The sequence below is a fragment of the Canis lupus genome, chromosome 6 (assembly GCF_011100685.1).
Source record: "Canis lupus familiaris isolate Mischka breed German Shepherd chromosome 6, alternate assembly UU_Cfam_GSD_1.0, whole genome shotgun sequence".
Classification (NCBI taxonomy): Eukaryota; Metazoa; Chordata; class Mammalia; order Carnivora; family Canidae; genus Canis; species Canis lupus.
Window position 1 is genome coordinate 5,550,627 of NC_049227.1, and position 19,826 is coordinate 5,570,452.

Here is a 19,826-nt window from a genome sequence, read left to right on the forward strand (position 1 = left end):
AACGCCCCCCCGCGGGTGTCTAGCGGACCCCGACTCACACACTTGCTTTGGAATCCTGTGGGGGGAACTGACCGGGAGACCGGGGACCGGGGACCGGGGACTGGGGACTGGTCCTGGCTCTGCGGCTGACTCGGTAGGTGGCTTTGGCGGGTTGTGTCACTTCTCTGGATGGCTCCTCTAAAGTGAAGACGTAAAAAACAGAAAGTGAAATAAATTCTTTTAAAAGATTTTATTTATTTATTTATTTATTTATTTATTATTTATTTATTTATTTATTTATTATTTATTATTTATTTATTTATTTATTTATTTATTTATTTATTTATTTATTTGAGAGAGTTTACAGAGCAGGAGGGAGGAGCGGAGAGAAACAGGCTCCTTGCTGAACAGGGAGCTGCAAGCCAGGCTGGATCCCGGGACCCCAGGATCATGACCTGATCTGAAGGCAGACCCTTAATGGACAGAGTCACCCAGGAGCCCCTGAAATGAATTTTTTTGAATAAATGAGATGTGAGGTATTTGTACTTTATGGATCTCTTTATATGTACTTTACAGGATCTCTTTATATGTACTTTATAAATTTGTACTTTATATGTACTTTATAGGATCTCTTGCAGCCCATATGATGCATAACAGGCTACAAATGCTGAGGACAGAATTCTCTGCCACGAGGCACCCCAGAGGATGGTAGTGTTCCAGAACAGCAGAGCTAAGTGGATGGACTTGACAGGAGAGGCAGCAAGGGCAGGGAGGCAACCGAAGTGCCCTAGCACCAGCGATCTCTGACTTGGCTGTCTGACCACAGTATCCCAAGGGATGAGGCATAAAGGCGGACAGCTACAGTGCCGCCTTGATGTGTGTGACTAGAAGAAAGTCTGACCCAGTTCTCAGACCAGAATCCAGCAATCATATGGGAAGCAGAATCCAGTTGAGGGACCCTGCAGAGCCAGCACAAGTAGAGGCAGTAAATATTCCAATCACTTACCCAACGAATCTGTGATTACTTACCAGAGTTACTATTCACTGGAGAAATGAGAATAAGCAGATCTTCCAAGAACTTGATGGAGGGTGTGAGATGAGAGTGACACCAGGGGACCTGAAACGCTGGCAAGGACCACAGTTAGAGGAGGAGCTTATGGCACCAGCACAGGCATGGCTCTCAGTGGGTCCGTGTGTCCATGGACCAACCCTGTGAAAACATCCCGGATTCCTGAGTACACAATTGAGACAGACATACTTAGGAACTCATATTCGTTCCCTCATTGTGTCTTGACCCAGCCAGTATTCAATCAGAAGACAGAATGCATCTCAGGTGGACTCTCAGACCTGAGTGCACCTTCAGAGATGCAGAGGTTGCAGGGGTGGTAGTTCCCATCATTGTCCCGTTCAGTTCACTTGCTTGGCTCCTGCAAAAATCAGACAGATCATGGTAGATAATAGTAATAAACTAGCCAAGAGTGTAGCCCAATCATAGCTGCTCTGGTGGGAGTAGCGTTTTGCTGGAACAGATGAACACAGTTTTGGAACTTACTATGGCACACTGATCTGACGGATGGGTTCTTTTCAATTCAAATGGAAGAGTCCCAAAGGCAGTTTGCCTGTCTATAGGCAGGAGAGTTTTGTTTTTTTTTTTTTTTAAAGGAAACAACTACAGAAAGCTTTTATTTGTTCAAAGTAACCAGTGCTATAGATGCAAAAAACCCCAACAACTCCCCCAATACTACTTCAAAACAAACATATCAAACTTGATTTTCATTAGAATGTTATTTCTTCACACTAATAAACCAAAAAACAAAGACCCAGATTTTATATTTTATATATATATATATATATATATATATATATATATATATATATATATAAAGCACCGCAAACAATTATTGAGCTTCATCTCCTGGACAAGAATGCCAAGTTAGTCTCTCTTCATAAAATGCAATTACGATCTGAGGACACTTCATATTTGCCTCTTTTGCCAGCACCAAGTCTGCCTCATCTGAATCTTTTCATTTCATGAGAAACATTAATTCTCCACTGCGGTCTGTGCACCAATTATTCGTTCAGGATCAAGACCTCTGGCAAAGCCTCTTGGTTTATCAGCAGCATCTCTTCTTTGATTTGCTATCATCAGATTCACTGTCAGATAAAGATTTTCTTTTTGTACCATCTTTTTCTTTACCAGCTTTTTGAGAATTAAGAAATGCTTCAATTAACTCTGGACAATCTAAATTTTCTTCAGGTTCCCAAGTATTGTCAGCATCTGTAAATCCCTTCCACTTCAGGAAATACTCCACCTTCCCATTCACTACACGGCGGTCCAGTACTTTTTCCACCACAAATTCTTCAGGCTCCGCCTCTTCTACTTTTTTACTCTTTCCATTCTGTTTCTTTCCCATTTTTTGCAATGTAGTTTTATTGGAGGCCATTTTTTATTGCAGACTTGAAGAGCTATTATTCACCGCCTCCGAGCTGCTCCGGGTCCCGGGTCTGCGGCGTCCGGCAGGAGAGTATTATTCATTAACCCTCCCTGACCTTTGGCTCCTGGTACCTCCCAAAGTAAGTATCTGTGCACAAGATCTTCTCTTCAGCTCTGCTTTCATTTATAAATCTGAGGGGCACCGGGGTGGCTCAGCCAGTTAAGCATCAGGCCATAATCTCAGGGTCCTGGGATCCAACCCCACGTCAGGCTCTACAGGGAGTCTGTCTCTCCTTCTCCCCCGGCTCACACTCTCTCTCTGTCTCATAGAAATAAATAAAATCTTTTAAAAATTAATAAATAAGTAAAAAGATTTTAAAAATTGAAGGGCACCTGGCTGGCTCAGTCAGAAGAATGTGCGACTTCATCTCGGGGCTGTGAGTTCAAGTCCCACAACAGGTGTAGAGATTACTTAAATATTTTTTTTTATTTGTAAAGAATTAAAAAATCAGGGGATGTCTGGGTGGCTCAGCAGTTTAGGGTCTGCCTTTGGCTCAAGGCGTGATCCTAGGGTCCTGGGATGAAGTCCCACATCGGGCTCCTCGTAGGGAGCCTGCTTCTCCTCTGTCTGTGTCTCTGCGTCTCTGTGTGTCTCTCATGAATAAATAAAATCTGGACACACACACACACACACACACACACACACACACACACACATTTGACTTTTAATATCCTTAAGACAGAACCTCTATTTGGAGATTTCCGGGACAAAGGGCACAGGAGTGAAATCTGCAGTGTGAACCGCAACCACTAGGTGGCGATGCTTGCCCATCAATTTTGTGTCTCTTGTTTGCCAGGAAACAGGATAAAATAAACCACAAGCCAGTTTTTGGATAATGTAGAGCTGGGTTTGTAATGACAATTGGGCTTTTATCAAAACCTGGTTGTTTCATACACTGCTTGTATACTGGTTAATACTTGCGATTTTGTCCATATTGTTGCTTGGAAAAGATGGTTCCACAGCAAAATACCAGTGCCCTGGAGTATTAAAATATCTGCTAAAGGGGGCACCTGGGTGGCTCAGTGGTTGAGCGTCTCCCTTTGGCTCAGGTCATGATCCCAAGGTCCTGGGATCGACTCCCGCCTGAGGATCCCTGCAGGGAGCTTACTTCTCCCTCTGCCTATGTCTCTGTCTCTTTCTGTATCTCTCGTGAATAAATAAATAAAATATTTTAAAAAATAATAAAATAAAATGTCTGCTAATGTTAACCAGGCTCAATTTTCCCCCACCCATAATGATATTTTCCTGAAGATGTTCTCATTTCTTTGTTACACTAGTATAGCTGAAATTCTATGGTCTGGGAAAGAATGAACTTAACTAGTTTTATTTATTTATTTTTTCTTAACTAGTTTTATATATCTTAATCATTATTATTAAACCTTTAATTATACGATTAATATATGATGAAAAGCCTCTTTAAAAAAAATAACAATTACCTAAGGGTTCTATATGGGTAAAGGCAAAAGCTCCTTTAACCACAACCACACATATATCCATTGCCATAGAAAAAAATATTTTCAGGGTAGCCCAGGTGGCTCAGCAGTTTAGCACTGCATTCCGCCCAGAGCCTGATCCTGGAGACTCGGGATCGAGTCCCGCGTTGGGCTCCCTGCATGGAGCCTGCTTCTCCCTCTGCCTGTGTCTCTACCTCTCTCTGTCTCTCTCTCTGTGTGTCTCTCATGAATAAATAAATCTTTAAAAAAAGAAAAAATATTCTCAGATTTTGTTGGTGTGTTTTTGGTTTTTTTTTTAATTTTTTATTTATTTATGACAGTCACACAGAGAGAGAGAGAGGCAGAGACACAGGCAGAGGGAGAGGGAGAAGCAGGCTCCATGCACCGGGAGCCCGACGCGGGACTCGATCCCGGGTCTCCAGGATCGCGCCCTGGGCCAAAGGCAGGCGCCAAACCGCTGCGCCACCCAGGGATCCCTGTTGGTGTGTTTTTAAAGAAAATAGTATAACATGTACCTCATCCTACAACCTCCTCTTTTCACTCAAAGCTGTCTTGGAGATATTTTCATAGCAATTTGTTGGTGCTTGGCCCATTCTTTTTCACTCTTGCGTATTAGTATAAACAAGTCTTATTTAACCATTCTTCTGATGGACTTCGGGTTGTTTCCATTTTTTTGCTATTACAATATTACAATGTTTTTTTTTTAAGATTTTATTTATTTATTCATGAGAGACACCGAGAGAAGAGAGACACAGGCAGAGGGAGAAGCAGGCTCCTCAAAGGGAGCCTGATGCGGGACTCGATCCGGGGACTGGATCCAGGGACTTCGAGATCACGACCTGAATGGAAGGCAGACACTTAACCACTGAGCCACCCAGGGATCTCCCTGCAATGAGCATTCTTTTTTTTTTTTTTTTTCTTAAAGATTTTATTTATTTTTTCATGAGAGACACAGAGAGAGAGAGAGAGGCAGAGACACAGGCAGAAGGAGGAATAGGCTCCATGCAGGGAGCCCAACATGGGCCTCGACCCTGGGGTCTCCAGGATGAGGCCCTGGGCTGAAGGCGGTGCTAAACCGCTGAGCCTCCCCGGGCTGCTGGAGCATTCTTCTACACATTTCCTTTTGTACCTGTGTGAGGGTATCTCTTGGGTAGATACCGATAAACGGAACTGCTGGATCATAGAAAATGCTCATTTTAATTTTTTTTTAAGTAGGTCCCACACCTGATGTGGGGCTTCAACACATGCCGCGGAGATCAAGAGTCACATAGTCTACCGACTGAGCCAACCAGGAGACCCAAAAATGTTCAATTAGAACTTACTTTATTTATTTATTTATTTATTTATTTATTTATTTTAGAGAGGGAGAGTGGGGGAAGGAGGGGCAGAAAGAGAGAGACAGAGAGGGAGACAGACTCCCAAGCAGGCTCCATCCCCAGCATGGAGGCCATCTCAGGACCCTGAGATCATGACCTGAGCTGAAATCAAGACTCCAGTGCTTAACCAACTGAGCTACCCAGGTGCCCTAATTGGCATTAATCTTATCCAGTAGAGCTTTCTTTTCCTTTCTTGCTTAGTAAGACTCTATAATACAAGATATAAAGGTGTCCTATGATGTTTGTAAAACACTAAGTCTAATGCTGCCCTTTAATTTTTTATATTTAGATATGAAGTTGACTTTTATGAGTGGTATGATTATGCATTTATTAACATTTTATCAGATCTATGATTGTCCCCAAATAATTAACGGGCTGTAACAGACTTTGAAGGTTTTAAAATGTCATTTATAACATGATGCCTTTCGGGATCCCTGGGTGGCGCAGCGGTTTGGCGCCTGCCTTTGGCCCAGGGCGCGATCCTGGAGACCCAGGACGTCGGGCTCCCTGGTGCATGGAGCCTGCTTCTCCCTCTGCCTGTGTCTCTGCCTCTCTCTCTCTCACTGTGTGCCTATCATAAATAAATAAAAAAAAAAAACATGATGCCTTTCTATATACATGGGTCAATTTCTGGAGTCTGTTCCTTCTGATATATTCTTGAATGAAGATACAAGGGTTCAACTGCTACAACTTTATACTATGCTCTGATTTTTATTCAATCAAGTCTTTGTTCTTTTACAAAATTGCCTTTTCTACTCATAACATTTACTTCCATAAATTTTAAGATAATCTTGTCAGTTGCATTAAAGATTCCCACTGGGAGTTTTATTGAAACTGCATTAAATTGATGACCTAGTTGAGATAAATTAATAAATGACATTTTACAATCTTAAGTCTTCCCGTATCACATAAATGTGGTATACTCTAATATTATCATTGGTTGTATTCATCTGCCTGAATGAATTCAGCCTTCTGAGTGTACATAAATCATCTGTCAGTTTCCTGAAAACAGGATCTTCCAAATTTTTAGGGCAATAATCTCCAAGTTATTTTTTTACTATTATTATTTTATTTTTAAAAATATATTTTATTTATTTATTCATGACAGACACAGAGACGGAGAGGCAGAGACACAGGCAGAGGGAGAAGCAGGCTCCATGCAGGGAACCCGATGTGGGACTCGATCCCAGGTCTCCAGGATCACGCCTTGAGCCAAAGGCAGATGCTCAATCACTGAGTCACCCAAGCGTCCCTATTTTTTTTTTATTAAACATTTTGTTTATTTATTCATGAGAGACAGAGAGAGAGGCAGAGAGAGACACAGGCAGAGTTAGAAGCAGGCTCCATGCAGGGAGCCGGATGCGGGACTCGATCCGGGTCTCCAGGAAGGAGCATGCCCTGGGCTGAAGGTGGCGCTAAACTGCTGAGCCACTCGGGCTGCCCTCCAAGTTATTTTTTTTAAGATTTTATTTTATTTATTCATGAGAGACACAGAGAGAGAGGCAGAGACACAGGCAGAGAGAGAAGCAGGCTCCATGCAAGAAGCCCGATATGAGACTCGATCCCAGGACCCTGGGATCACAACCTGAACCAAAGGCAGATACTCAACCGCTGAGCCACCCAGGCATCCCAAGTAAACAATTTTTAAATGAATGTCCTATTTAGTTTTTTAAACCATTGGCTCTTATTAAAAATAGTAATGGTAGGAAAATACCAGTAGTAAGATGATTTTAGCAAGAACAATGTAACTGCATATGCTTAACTTAAACTAATTTTAACGTTTCAAACGTTTTTAATGTTTTTAACCTGAAACAGGTGCCCCTGTATCATGATACAACCACCTGGGTGGCTCAGTCAGTTAATCGTCTGCTTTCGGCTGGGGCCATGATCCTGGAGCCCCTGGATGGAGGCCCATGTCAGGCTCCCTGTTCTGTGGGGAGTCTGCTTCTCCCCCTTCCTCTGCCCCTCCACCCCCCTGCTCGTTCTCTCTCTCTCTCTCTCTCTCTCTCGCTTGCTTACTCTGAAATAATTAAATAAAAATCTTTTTTAAAAATTTGGGATACAGAAATGTGGAGGGCTGACTTTTCAATCGATATGGGGGTATAATTTATGTATAATAAGCTGCATTAATTTAAAATGTACAATTTGGGCAGCCCCATTGGTGCAGCAGTTTATCGCCACCTGCAGCCTGGGGTGTGATCCTGGAGACCCGGGATCGAGTTCCATGTGGGGCTCTCTGCATGGAGCCTGCTTCTCCCTCTGCCTGTGTCTCTGCTTCTCTGTGTGTGTGTGTGTGTGTCTCTATGAATGAATAAATAAAAATCTTTTTTAAAAATTAAAAAAATAAAATGTACAATTTGATGAAGTTTGATAGTTCTATTCACCTGAGTAACCACCACAATGGAGATATGACAGAATTCCATCCCCCTAACAGCATCTTCTTAACCTTGGTAGGCAATCTCTTTTTCCATTGCAGGTACTAGGAAATTGCTGTGTTTCCTGACAGTATGAGATACAGTTCATCTTTGAACAATGGAGGGGTGAGGGGTGTCCCACCCCATTCAGTCTAAAATCTGAGTATAACTTCTGATTCCCCCCAAAACTTACCTACTAATAGCCTACTCTTGACTGGAAACCTCCTGGTAACATAAACAATTATATGTCTTAAACAATTAAGACATATAAAGTACATTGTATGTACTATGTGCTGTAGTCTTACAGTAAAGTAAGCTAGGGAAAAAACTGTCAACAAAATCATTAGGAAAATACATTTACTGTACTATACTGTGTTTATTGAAAAAAAATCCCACATATAAGTGGACCCATGCATTTCAAAGGTTAAACATAGTTTGCACTTTCAAAAAATGTATATAACGGGACGCCCAGGTGGCTAAGTGGTTGAATGTCTGCCTTCGGCTCAGGACGTGATCCCAGGATTCAGGATCAAGTCCCGCATCGGGCTCCCTGTGAGGAGCCTGCTTCTCCCTCTATGTCTCTGTATCTCTCATGAATGAATAGATAAATCTTTTAAAAATTTATGTATATGTATAGTCATAAAATATGAATTCTTTTATGCTTGGCTTCTTTGACTAAGCATGAAGAATTTGGAGATTACATGCACCCATAATTCATTCATTTTTATTTTATTTTATTTTTTAGAGAAAGAGAACAAGCAAGTGGGGGAGGGAGGGTGGTGGGCAGAGGGAGAGGGAGAGGGAGAGAGAGAATCTTAAGTAGGTCCACACCCAGCACAGGGCTGACACCAGGCTTGATCTCACAACCCTGAGATCATGACCTGAGCTAAATCAAGAGTCAGACTCATGATCAACTGAGCCACCCCCGCACCCCTCATTTTAATTTTATTTTATTAGAGTGTTATAACTTCAGGATTTTTTTAAAGATTTTATTTATTTATTCATGAGAGATAGAGAGATTGAGGCAGAGACACAGGCAGAGGGAGAAGCAGGCTCCATGCAGGGAGCTCGATGTGGGACTCGATCCCAGGACTCCAGGTTCCTGCCTTGAGCCAAAGGCAGACGCTCAACTCCTGAGCCAACCAGGCATCCCTAACTTCAGGATGTTAAATGCAATCCTCATGGCAACCACAAAGATAGCTATAGAATATACACAAAAGGAAATGAGAAAGGAATTTAAACATTTCACTATACAAAACAACAAAACACAAAAGAAGACTGTAATGCAGGAAATGAGGGACAAAAAAACTGTAAGGCATATAGAAAAGTAGTATAATGACAGAAGTAAGCCCCTTCCTATAAGTAAGTACTTTATTATTTTTTTTTAAGATTTTATTTATTTGGGATGGCTGGGGGCTCAGCGGTTGAGCATCTGCCTTTGGTGCAGGTCGTGATCCCCGGGTCTTGGGATCGAGTCCCACATCGGGCTCCCCACAGGAAGCCTGCTTCTCCCTCTCCTTGTATCTCTGCCTCTCTCTGTGTGTCTCTTATGAATAAATAAATAAAATATTTTTTAAAAAAGATTTTATTTTTTTGAGAAAGGAGAGAATGAGCGATGGGAAGGGGCAGAGAGGGGGAGAGACAGACTCCCGCTGAGCAGGGAGCTGAATGTGGGGCTCAATCCCAGAACTCTGGGATTGTGACCCGAGTTGAAAGCAGATGCTTAACCAACTGAGCCACCCAGGAGACCCAGTACTTTATTTTTTTGTTTGTTTGTTTTTTTTGGTTTTTTTTAGTACTTTATTTTTTTAAGTAATCTCTACACCCAACAAGGGGCTCAGACTCACAATCCCAAAATCAAAAGTCTTAGGCTCTTCCCACTGAGCCAGGCAGTCACCCCTCCATTAGCATATTTGTTTCAGGTAAGAGAGTGAATCCTATCCTTGTAACTTCATCTTGGCCAGAAGCCTAACTAGGGACCTTTACTTTTCTTCTGAGGTGGAAAGTTATAGGGCAGTTTTGAGCAGAGGAGTAAGGTGAATTACAGAATTTTCCCAGTTGCTTTATTAAGAATAGTCTGAAGAGAAAAAAAAAAAAAAAAAAAAAAAGAATAGTCTGAAGAGGAATGCCTAGGTGGCTCAACAGTTGAGCATCCGCCTTTGACCCAGCACGTGATCCTGGAGTCTCGGGATAGAGTCCCACGTCGGGTTCCCTGCATGGAGCCTGCTTCTCCTTCTGCCTGTGTCTCTGCCTCTTTATCTGTGTCTCTCATGAATAAATAAATAAATTTTATATATATATATAAAAGAATAGTCTGAAGAGGGACCCCTGGGTGGCTCAGTCAGTTGAGCATCTGACTCTTGATTTCAGCTCAGGTCATGATCTCAGGGTCATGAGATCAACCCCCACGTCAGTCTCCACCCTTGGCGTTAATTGAGATGGGAAAGAACTACAGGAGAATCTGAGAGGGTAGGATGTGTCCTGCTTGAGATGCTGCTTCCTCCATCTACATGAAGATGTCCAAGTAGGCAGTTGGTTATACAGAGTCGAGTGGAGGTTAGTGGGCTGGGCTGGAGATACATACTTGAGAGTCATAAGCATATCAAAGGCGTTTAAGTACACTTGACTGGACAAGGTCATTGAAGGAGTGAGCAAAGAGATCCGAGACAGCCCCAAGTTACAGCACTACTCAAAGGGTTGGGGGAAAAGAAGGATCTCCAGCAGACTAAGGAGCAGCGGATGGAAAAGTAGCCAGGGCAGTAGAAGCGTCGCAAGACGACACAGTGAATGGTTATCTCAAGTGCTGACAGATCAAGCAATTCACAAACTGAAAAATGACTGGCAACATAGAGGTCACTTGGGACCTTGGAGAGAACAATTTTAGTGGAGTAGTGGGGGTTAACTGGAGTGGGCTCGTGAGAGAATTAAAGGAGAATAATCAGAGATGCTGTGTGTGCACAACTCTTCTTGATGTCAGCTGTTCTTTCCCAACCAATCACATGTGTATTTTGACATTTTGAACAAATGCCTCAAAACACTGAAACATTTCACATGGAAGTTTTTACAGCAGATTAGAATAATGGTTTCCAGGTTGTCAAGTACAAGTTTTATGCGCTCATCGTTTTTTTTAAAACAAAATAGAGCCAATCCTCATTATTCATCAATTTCATGTTTGTGAATTCACCTACCCACTAAAACTGATAGGTAAACCCAAAACCAGTACAGTGCTATTTCCCAGGTCATTTTTGGACATGCATAGAGTGGCAAAAAACTTACACTGCCTGATGCACACTTCCCAGTTGTGGGACAGTCTTGTCCCTGTTTCAGCCCTCACACTTGTAAAAGTGTCCTTTCCCTGATCTTTTTATTTTTAAAAAAATTTTATTTACTTACTTTTTTAAATTAAAGATTTCACTTATTTACTCACGAGAGACACACACAAAGAGAGGCAGAGACACAGGCAGAGGGAGAAGCAGGCTCCATGCAGGGAGCCTGACGTGGGACTCGATCCTGGGACCTCTGGATCATGACCTGGGCCAAAGGCAGGTGCTCAACCACTGAGCCACCCAGGCGACCCTCCGTGATCCTTTTAATGCTACATTTTTTCACATTTTGTGCTTGTTGATTTTGCTGCTGGGTTCACAAAAACAGCATGACCAGAGGCTGGCAGAAACCTCTGCATTAGCCCTAGGAGTAGTGGTTCAGGCTTGCACATTGTTTACTAAAACTCTATAGAACATAACTCTTTGGAGTAAGAAGAATCAACTATAATATGTTTGAATATTTTCAAACATCTCTTTTAAGAATAATGTCAAAAAAGCAGGTACTTTTATTAAGTATTTTTTTCATTCTAGCATTGTCAACCTACAGTGTTACATTAGTTTCAAGTGTATAATGTAGTGATTCGGTAATTCTTTTTTTTTTTTTTTTTTTTTTTGATTCGGTAATTCTACACACTCCTCAGTGCTTACCATGGTAAATGCACTCTTTAATCCCTCCGCGTATTTCACCCACCCCCCACCCACTTCCCCTCTGGTGACCATCAGGGTGCTCTCCATAGGTAAGTCTGTTTCTTGGTGCTACTTTCTCAAGTAATTGAATTGTTAGCTATACCTTGAAAGGACAGATTTTTTTTTTTTTAACAGCATCTGCTAAGAAGCATATCTTTGATAGCCACTTAGAGAAAAAAGTCTCAGCAAATTTGAGGCACTTTTCTTGCAAAAGAAAATGTGTATTAGGGATGCCTGGGTGGCTCAGTGGTTGAGCATCTGCCTTCAGCTCAGGTCCTGATCCCAGGATGGAGCCTGCTTCTCCCTCTGCCTGTGTGTCTCTGCCCCCGTCTCTCTCTGTGTGCCTCTCATGAATAAATAAATAAAATCTTTAAAAAAATGTGTATTAGAAGATATAAATTTTTTTTAATTTTTTTAAGTTTATGATAGTCACAGAGAGAGAGAGAGAGAGAGGCAGAGACACAGGCAGAGGGAGAAGCAGGCTCCATGCACCGGGAGCCCGACGTGGGATTCGGTCCCGGGTCTCCAGGATCGCGCCCTGGGCCAAAGGCAGGCGCCAAACCGCTGCGCCACCCAGGGATCCCAGAAGATATAAATTTTTTAAAAGATTTTTTATTTATTCAGAGAGAGTGAGAGACACAGGCGGAGGGAGAAGCAGGCTCCACGCCCGGAGCCCGATGTGGGACTCGATCCCGGGTCTCCAGGGTCACGCCCTGGGCCGAAGGCGGCGCTAAACCATTGAGCCACCGGGGCTGCCCAGAAGGTGTAAATTTTAAGATAGTAATTACTTGTAGGGAGGAAAGGAAACGGTGCCTTCAAGTGTGTCTAATATTTCATAAAAATTTCAGATAAATAGGGCGTGCTAGATAAAAACGTGAGCAATAGGTAAACGGTTTCTATCCCGTTCTCCCTTGGGGATAGACATCAAAGTGTTTAGAGGAACTAACGGTATGTTACCAGTGGCCTGTGTGCTGGAGTGCCACGCCATCCGACGGACAGACAGCTCATCGTCGACTGGCCAGGTCACCGACCCTGCCAAAAGGTCACCTGTGCAGTTTCCAACAAATAACTAGACGGCTTTGAAGCACGATCCCCGGTCACTGGAGCTGCGACCTCACAGCTTCCCAGCCGCGAGTTGCAGGGAGGCGCGCACAACCTCGCACGGAGCAGCTGCAGGGCAGGGGGTGGGCGCCCGGGCCGGCGGGGGGTGCGCGGAGGCACGTGCCGGCCACTCGGGGGCGGAGGCGGAGGCGGAGGCGGAGGCAGGGGCGCGCCGGCCCGGCCCGGCCTCCCGTCCCCCCGCCCCTCCCCCCCTCCCCTCCCCCCCTCCCCCCCGCCCCGCCGACCCCGGCCGGCGCTCCGACTCCTCCAGCTCCGACAGCACCGGAAACGGCAACTCCCACTGGGGGCGCTGCGGACACACGAGTGGAGGCCGCCTTCCAGGAAGCCAAAAAAAAAAAAAAAAAAGAAGTGGGGGGGGTAAGAAAGAAAGAGAAAAAGGAGGGATAGCGCGGAGCGGGCCCCGCCGCCGCGCCCACGCCCCGCCCCCGCCGCCGCCGCCCCGGCCGCCGCCCTCGCGCCCCGCCGCTCGCCGGCGGCCCAGCCCTCGGACCCCGCGTCCGCCCGGCGCCGTCCGCCCGCGGGGACCTCAGGTGCGTACCCCGCCCCCGCCCCCGCCGCGGCCGCCATGAGCAGCGGGCGCCTCTCCCGGGACCGTCTCCGCCCGCGGCGCTGGCCCAGGGGAGGCCGGGCTGGGGAGGCGGCGTCCACGCGCACCACGGGAGGCGCCCCGGACGCCGCGCGGCGGCCCCCATCGCCGTCCCCGCGGGCCGGGCCCGCAGTGGGGGTGGGGCGGGGAGGCCCCGCCGCGGGGACAGCGGTCGCGCGCCCGGACGCGCAGCCTGGCCGGCTCTGATTGGCTGGGCGGCGGGGGCGGGGGGCGGGCTCCGCGGGCTCCGGCTCCCTGGGCGCGCGCGCGAGAGGTCACGCTCCTGCGGCGGACGTGCGGCGCTCCTGCGGGGGCGGGGCGGGGCGGGGCGGCCGCTGGGAGGCTGCGGCCCCCGCCAGGCCCCCCACCGCTTCGGAGGAACGGCGCTCTCCGCGCGTCAGACCCGAGCCTCGCCGTTTCATTTTAGTTTTGAATGTTTTATTTGTTTGGGCGCCTGGGTGGCTCAGTGGCTGAGCGGCTGCCTTGGGCCCGGGGCCTGATCCTGCAGTCCCGGGATCGAGCCCCACGTCGGGCTCCCCGCAGGGAGCCTGCTCCGCCCCCTGCCTGGGTCTCTGCCTCTCTCTCTCTCTGTGTCTCTCATGAATGAATTAATGCAATCTTAAAAAACCAAACCAAACCAAACCCCACAGAGCTGGTGCCAGGTCGCAGCAGGGGTCACCTGCCGGGGCGATGGGACGGGCTCAGCCCCTGAAGTCAGCTGCCCCAGCCCTGGGTCTTCTCCTGGACGTTCCCTTCCCTGATCCCAGGCTGCCCAGCTTGGAACGGATGCTCACGTGGTCTTAGGCGCTGCAGCTGCCGAGTCTGTTTCCACGTGCCCTGCACCGTTTCAGGGTTTTCTGGCCCTCGTTTTGCCTTTGTGACCTGCCGTGTCTGTGCAGGGCTGTCTCACTTGGGAGCGGTGGTGGCTTTTACTCACCTTTGTTCCCCGGTGCCTTTCCTGGGAACAGAATATGTTCTCAAATAGCAGGTGCTCAAGACATAGTTTTAAATTTTTATGGGTTTATTTTGACTAAGCTAAAGTTCTAGACGATCTGTTAATCATTTAAATTTAATTTAAAAATTTATGACCTTGAAAATACGAATTATTTCTAGTTCTCTTCCATACTCCTTGATAATTAGGGGATAGATAGCTTGTTGTCTTGACGTTTGCTGTTGTTCTTTTACACTTTTTTCTGGTTTGGGGATGCCTGGGTGGCTCAGTCTGTTAAGCAGCCAATTTTCCTTTCCTTTCCTTCCCTTTCCCTTTCCCTTTCCCTTTCCCTTTCCCTTTCCTTTCCTTTCCTTTCCCTTTTTCTTTTCTTTTCTTTTCTTTTCTTTTCTTTTCTTTTCTTTTCTTTTTTTAATTTTTAAAAATTCGCTGGACCACCAGGGCTGCCCAAGCAGCCAATTCTTAATTTCCACTCAGGTCATGATCTCTGGGCCCTGGGACCCAGCCCTGTATCAGGCTTTGGATTGGGGGGTGAGGGGAGTCTGCTTGAGGATTCTCTCTCCCTCCCTCTCCATCAGCTCTTCCCCCCAGCCTGCCCACTCGCCGTTCTCTTTCTCTAAAATAAATAAATCTTTGGGTGCCTGGGTAGCTCAGTGAGTTAGGCATCTGCCTTCAGCTCAGGTTGTGATCTCAAGGTTCTGGGATCTCTCACCATGTCATCAGGCTCTCTGCTCAGCAGGGTGTCTACTTCTCTGTCCCCCACTGCTTCTCCCCTCCACTCATGCATGCTCGTGCTTTCCCTCCCTCTAATATATAAAAATCTTTAAAAGGATAAATCTTTAAAAACTTTTTTAGGGATCCCTGGGTGGCGCAGCGGTTTGGCGCCTGCCTTTGGCCCAGGGCGTGATCCTGGAGACCCGGGATCGAATCCCACGTCAGGCTCCCGGTGCCTGGAGCCTGCTTCTCCCTGCCTATGTCTCTGCCTCTCTCTCTCTTTGTGACTATCATAAATAAATAAAAATTAAAAAAATAAAAAACAACATTTTTAATTTAAAATTTTTCCTGGTTTTATTGAAATATAATTGACATATAACATTTCATTAGTTTTAGGTATACAACATAGTGATTTTAATATATGTATATATTGCAAAATGATCACACCACTAGTTTAGTCAACATCACCTTGTGTAGTTACAGATTTTTGTTGTTTTGTGATGGGAACTTTTATTTTTAAAAAACTATTTATTTATTTATTCATGAGAGAGACAGAGACACAGGTAGAGGGAGAAGCAGGCTCCATGTAGGGAGCCGGATGTGGGACTCGATCCTGGTACTCCGGGATCACGCCCAGAGCCTAAGGCAGATAGATGCTCAACTGCTGAGCCACCCAGGAGTCCCTGATGAGAACTTTTTAAGATTCATTGATTGAGGGGATCCCTGGGTGGCTCAGCGGTTTGGCACCTGCCTTCAGCTCAGGGCGTGATCCTGGGGTCCCAGGATCGAGTCCCACGTCGGGCTCCCTGTGTGGAGCCTGCTTCTCCCTCTGCCTCTGTCTCTGCCTCTCTCTCTCTCTATCCGTGTCTCTCATGAATAAATAAAATCTTAAAAAAAAGATTGATTGATTGATTGATTTGAGAGTGTGAGCCCATCAGTGGGGGGAGGAGCAGAGGGAGAAGGAGAAGCAGACTCCCCACTGAGCCGGGAGCCCTGCACAGGACTTGATCTCAGCACTCTGGGATCATAACTTGAGCCAAAGGCAGGCACTTAACCAACTGAGCCACCCAGATGTCCCTCTCTTCGCAACTTTTAAACATACGGTATGGTATTGTTAACTATAACTGCCATGCGGTACATTATATCCCTAGGACTGACTGATTTATTGATTGATTTTTAAGATTTTAAACGTTTTTATTTTTTTAAAGATTTTATTTATTTATTCACGAGAGACACACAGAGACAGGCAGAGACATAGACAGAGGGAGAAACAGGCTCCCCATAGGGAGCCTATTGCGACACTGGATCCCCGGATCTGGGATCATCCCCTGAGCTGAAGGCAGATGCTCAAATGCTGAGCCACCCAGGTGTCCCAAGATTAAAAAAAAAAAAAAAAATTTAAAGTAATCTCTACACCCAACGTGGGGCTCAAACTCAAGCCTAAGAATTTCACTCTGGCCAGCCAGGTGCCCCAGGACTTACAGGACTTACATTTTTATGACTGGAAGTTGTACCTTTAACTCCCTCCTCCATACATTTCTGTGGCCCAGACTGTGGAAAAGGTGGCACCTTGGGACTAAATAAAATTAAGGCCTCGCACACCTGAAAAATGCACCTTTGGAAAGGAAAACCTAGGAACAGTTTGAAAAATAAACTGGGCCCCTATCTCAACACGTGAGAAGTTTGATAAATGGAGCCTATTGACATTGCAAATGCTGAACGTTGGACGTGATGGGAATGAACACTAGATCAGGGATGGGCAACCTTTTTCTGTGCAAGGCCGGATAATAAATATTTTTGGTCTAGGGGACATATGGTCTCTGTCACATGCATGCAACCCTGCCTTTACAGGAAAGCAGCCACAGCTGAGATACAAACAAACGAGTGTGGCTGTGTTCCAATAAAACTTCATTGACAAATATATGAGGCAATCTGGATTTGACACACAGGCTGCAGATTGTTGACTCCTGTTCACAACGCAGAGTACTAACCACTATACCATCACGGCCTGTTGACTCCCGTTCAGAATGCTTACTTATCATTAGTAAAATGTTACACTGAAATGGTGAGACAGATAATCCTCAAGGATTGCTGGGGAAACTATTTAAGATTTGAAAGGGTTTTTGTTTTGTTTTGTTTTTAGTTTATATCTCCAATCTTAAAAAGAGCAAAAAGTTGGGGTGCCTGGCTGGTTCAGTGAGAAGAGCATGCTACTCTTGATCTTGGGGTTGTAAATTCAAGCTCCACATTGAGTGTAGAGATTGCTTAAATAAATAAACTTTAAAAAAAGTAATAAAAGGGGATCCCTGGGTGGCGCAGCGGTTTAGCTAGCGCCTGCCTTTGGCCCAGGGCGCGATCCTGGAGACCCAGGATCGAATCCCACATCAGGCTCCCGGTGCATGGAGCCTGCTTCTCCCTCTGCCTATGTCTCTGCCTCTCTCTCTCTCTCTCTCTGTGACTATCATAAATAAATAAAAAAATTAAAAAAAAGAAAAAAAAAGTAATAAAAGAGCAAAAAGTTAAGTGTTGTGTAAATCCTATGATCCAAATGAATGTTGCTTATGTATTAGATTTTAATAGAAAAAGTGAATCACCCTGTAGGCTTTGGGGGATTTTACTCTGGTATAAGCTCTCCCTGTTAAAGATTTTTAGCTTTGCTACAATGCAGTGATTTTTTTTTTCCCTCAGGAAAATATTCTCAGGGTGGGAGACCTCAGGCCATCTTCTAATCATGTTTCATTATTTTGTTTTAAGTAATCTCTATACCCAAGTTTGGGGCTCAAACTTACAACCCCAAGATCAGGAGTTTTACGTTCTACCAACTGGGCCAGGCAGGTGCCCTCATGTTTCATTATTTTTGATGTTCCATTAATGCACAGGGTGTTCTAAGTCATAAAATAGAAAAGACAAGGCTCCTGTCTCCATTTGTTGTTAAAGTAAAGGATGCAACAAAACAATAATTATGCAACACTCATTTTTGTCATTGCTGGTAGCACAGTTGATACCAACTAATAATATATTTTTTAGTTCCACCTAGCTTTATTGTGCATATTACTTATTCTCTGTTATAAACCAGAGTTTTGACATCACAGTCCTCTTAGGGATTACTTTGGTATAATTAACAGACATGATACCTTGTACCTACTGGTGCTAACAGATGTCAGTCAAGCAACTTTTGAGTTTTATTTATTTATTTATTTATTTATTTATTTATTTATTTTTTAACTTTTGAGTTTTAGAGGAAGGCTTTGTTAAAGCTTCTCTATGTGAGGAATTGTGCAAAATAATAGATACAATGGTGCCGCCTTTGGCAGCACATATACTAAAATTGGAACAATACAGAGAAGATTAGCGTGGCCCCTTTGCAAGGACGACACAATAATAGAGATGTTGTACCATACATGCATTTAACTTAGAGTTTAATCATGGTTGAACCGCAAAAAAGAAATGAGAAAAATCACTATTTAAATATCGTAGGGAGTGCTTGGGTGGCTCAAGTTGGGCATCTGACTTTGGCTTAGGTCATGGTTTCAGGGTCCTCAGGTTAAGTCCTGATTGGGCTCCACGCTCAGTGGGGGAGTCTGCTTTGCCCCTTCCCTCTGCTCGCCCCCCTCCAGTCATGCTAGTGAATAGATAAAATCTTTAAATGAATGAATGAATGAAAAAAATTATATATGTATAGGCACTTTCTGTCATTCCAGTGAGGGACATGCAGGAGATGGGAGCCTGGAATATACCAGTGCCTTAAATGGTCTCAGTTCTCTGGGCTTTCTCAATACAAACATTTCAGAACACCCACGTGTGATTCCAGTGTGTTTTTCAGGGTGCCTCGCTGGCTTAGCTAGTAGAGCATACATCTCTTGATGTCTCTTGATCTCAGGGTTGTAAATTCGAGCCCTGTGTTGAGTGTAGAGATTAATTAAAAATAAAATATTTTTTAAAGGATTTTATTTATTTTTTTAAAGATTATTTATTTATTTACTCATGAGAATACACAGAGAGGAGAGAGAGAGAGAGGCAGAGACACAGGTAAAGGGAGAAGCAGGCTCCATGCAGGGAGCCCGACATGGGACTCGATCCTGGGTCTCCAGGATCATGCCCTGGGCTGAAGGCGGCGCTAAACCACTGAGCCACCTGGGCTGCCCTTTTTTAAAGGTTTTATTTATTCATGAGAGACACACACACACACACACAGATTGAGAGAGAGAGGTGCAGAGACACAGGCAGAGGGAGAAGCAGGCCCCTCACAGGGAACCTGATGGGGTACTCCATCCCAGATCCACGACCTGAGCTGAAGGCAGGTGCCCAACTGCTGAGCCACCCAGGCATCTATTTTTTTGTTTTGTTTTGTTTTCTTTTCTTTTCTTTTAGGATTATTTATTTGAGAGAGAGTATGAATGGTGGGGAGGGGCCGAGGTAGAGGAGACAAGCAGATTCCTCACTGAGCGGGGAGTCCAACATAGGGCTGGATCCCATAAGCTTGAGATCATGACCTGAGCCTAAGGCAGAGGCTTAACTGACTGAGCCACCCAGGCACCTCTTTTAAAAGATTTGATTGATTGATTGATTGGGCACCTGGGTGGCTCAGGGGGTTAAGCGTCTGCCTTAGGCTCAGGTCATGATTTCAGGGTCCTGGGATGGAGCCCCCACATCTGTCTCCCTGTTCAGCAGGGAGTCCGCTTCTTCCTCTCTCTCTGCCCCTCCCCACTGCTTGTTCTCTCAAATAA

At 45.0% G+C, this 19,826-nt stretch overlaps 1 protein-coding gene, 1 non-coding gene and 1 pseudogene across 9 annotated transcripts in view; 2 read left to right on the forward strand and 1 right to left on the reverse strand.

Annotated features, from left to right (window-relative positions):
• Window positions 1-1,845: 1,845 nt before the first annotated feature.
• Window positions 1,846-2,499, reverse strand: LOC100682844 (annotated as a pseudogene).
• Window positions 2,500-2,534: 35 nt separating this feature from the next.
• The window catches only part of LOC607692 (general transcription factor II-I repeat domain-containing protein 2), a 66,729-nt gene continuing 49,437 nt past the window's right edge, over window positions 2,535-19,826 (forward strand). For 7 of the 8 annotated variants that reach the window (XR_005360529.1, XM_038539046.1, XM_038539041.1 and 4 more), the window contains exon 1: window positions 13,317-13,380. The gene's annotated coding sequence lies outside the window, so the exon portion shown is untranslated. Of the gene's footprint in view, window positions 2,554-13,316; window positions 13,381-19,826 lie in introns of those variants that run through there. The other variant, XM_038539042.1, reaches the window with a different exon arrangement.
• LOC119872393 lies at window positions 18,398-18,504 on the forward strand. Its single transcript, XR_005361487.1, has one exon. It is a non-coding gene; the product is annotated as a U6 spliceosomal RNA (small nuclear RNA).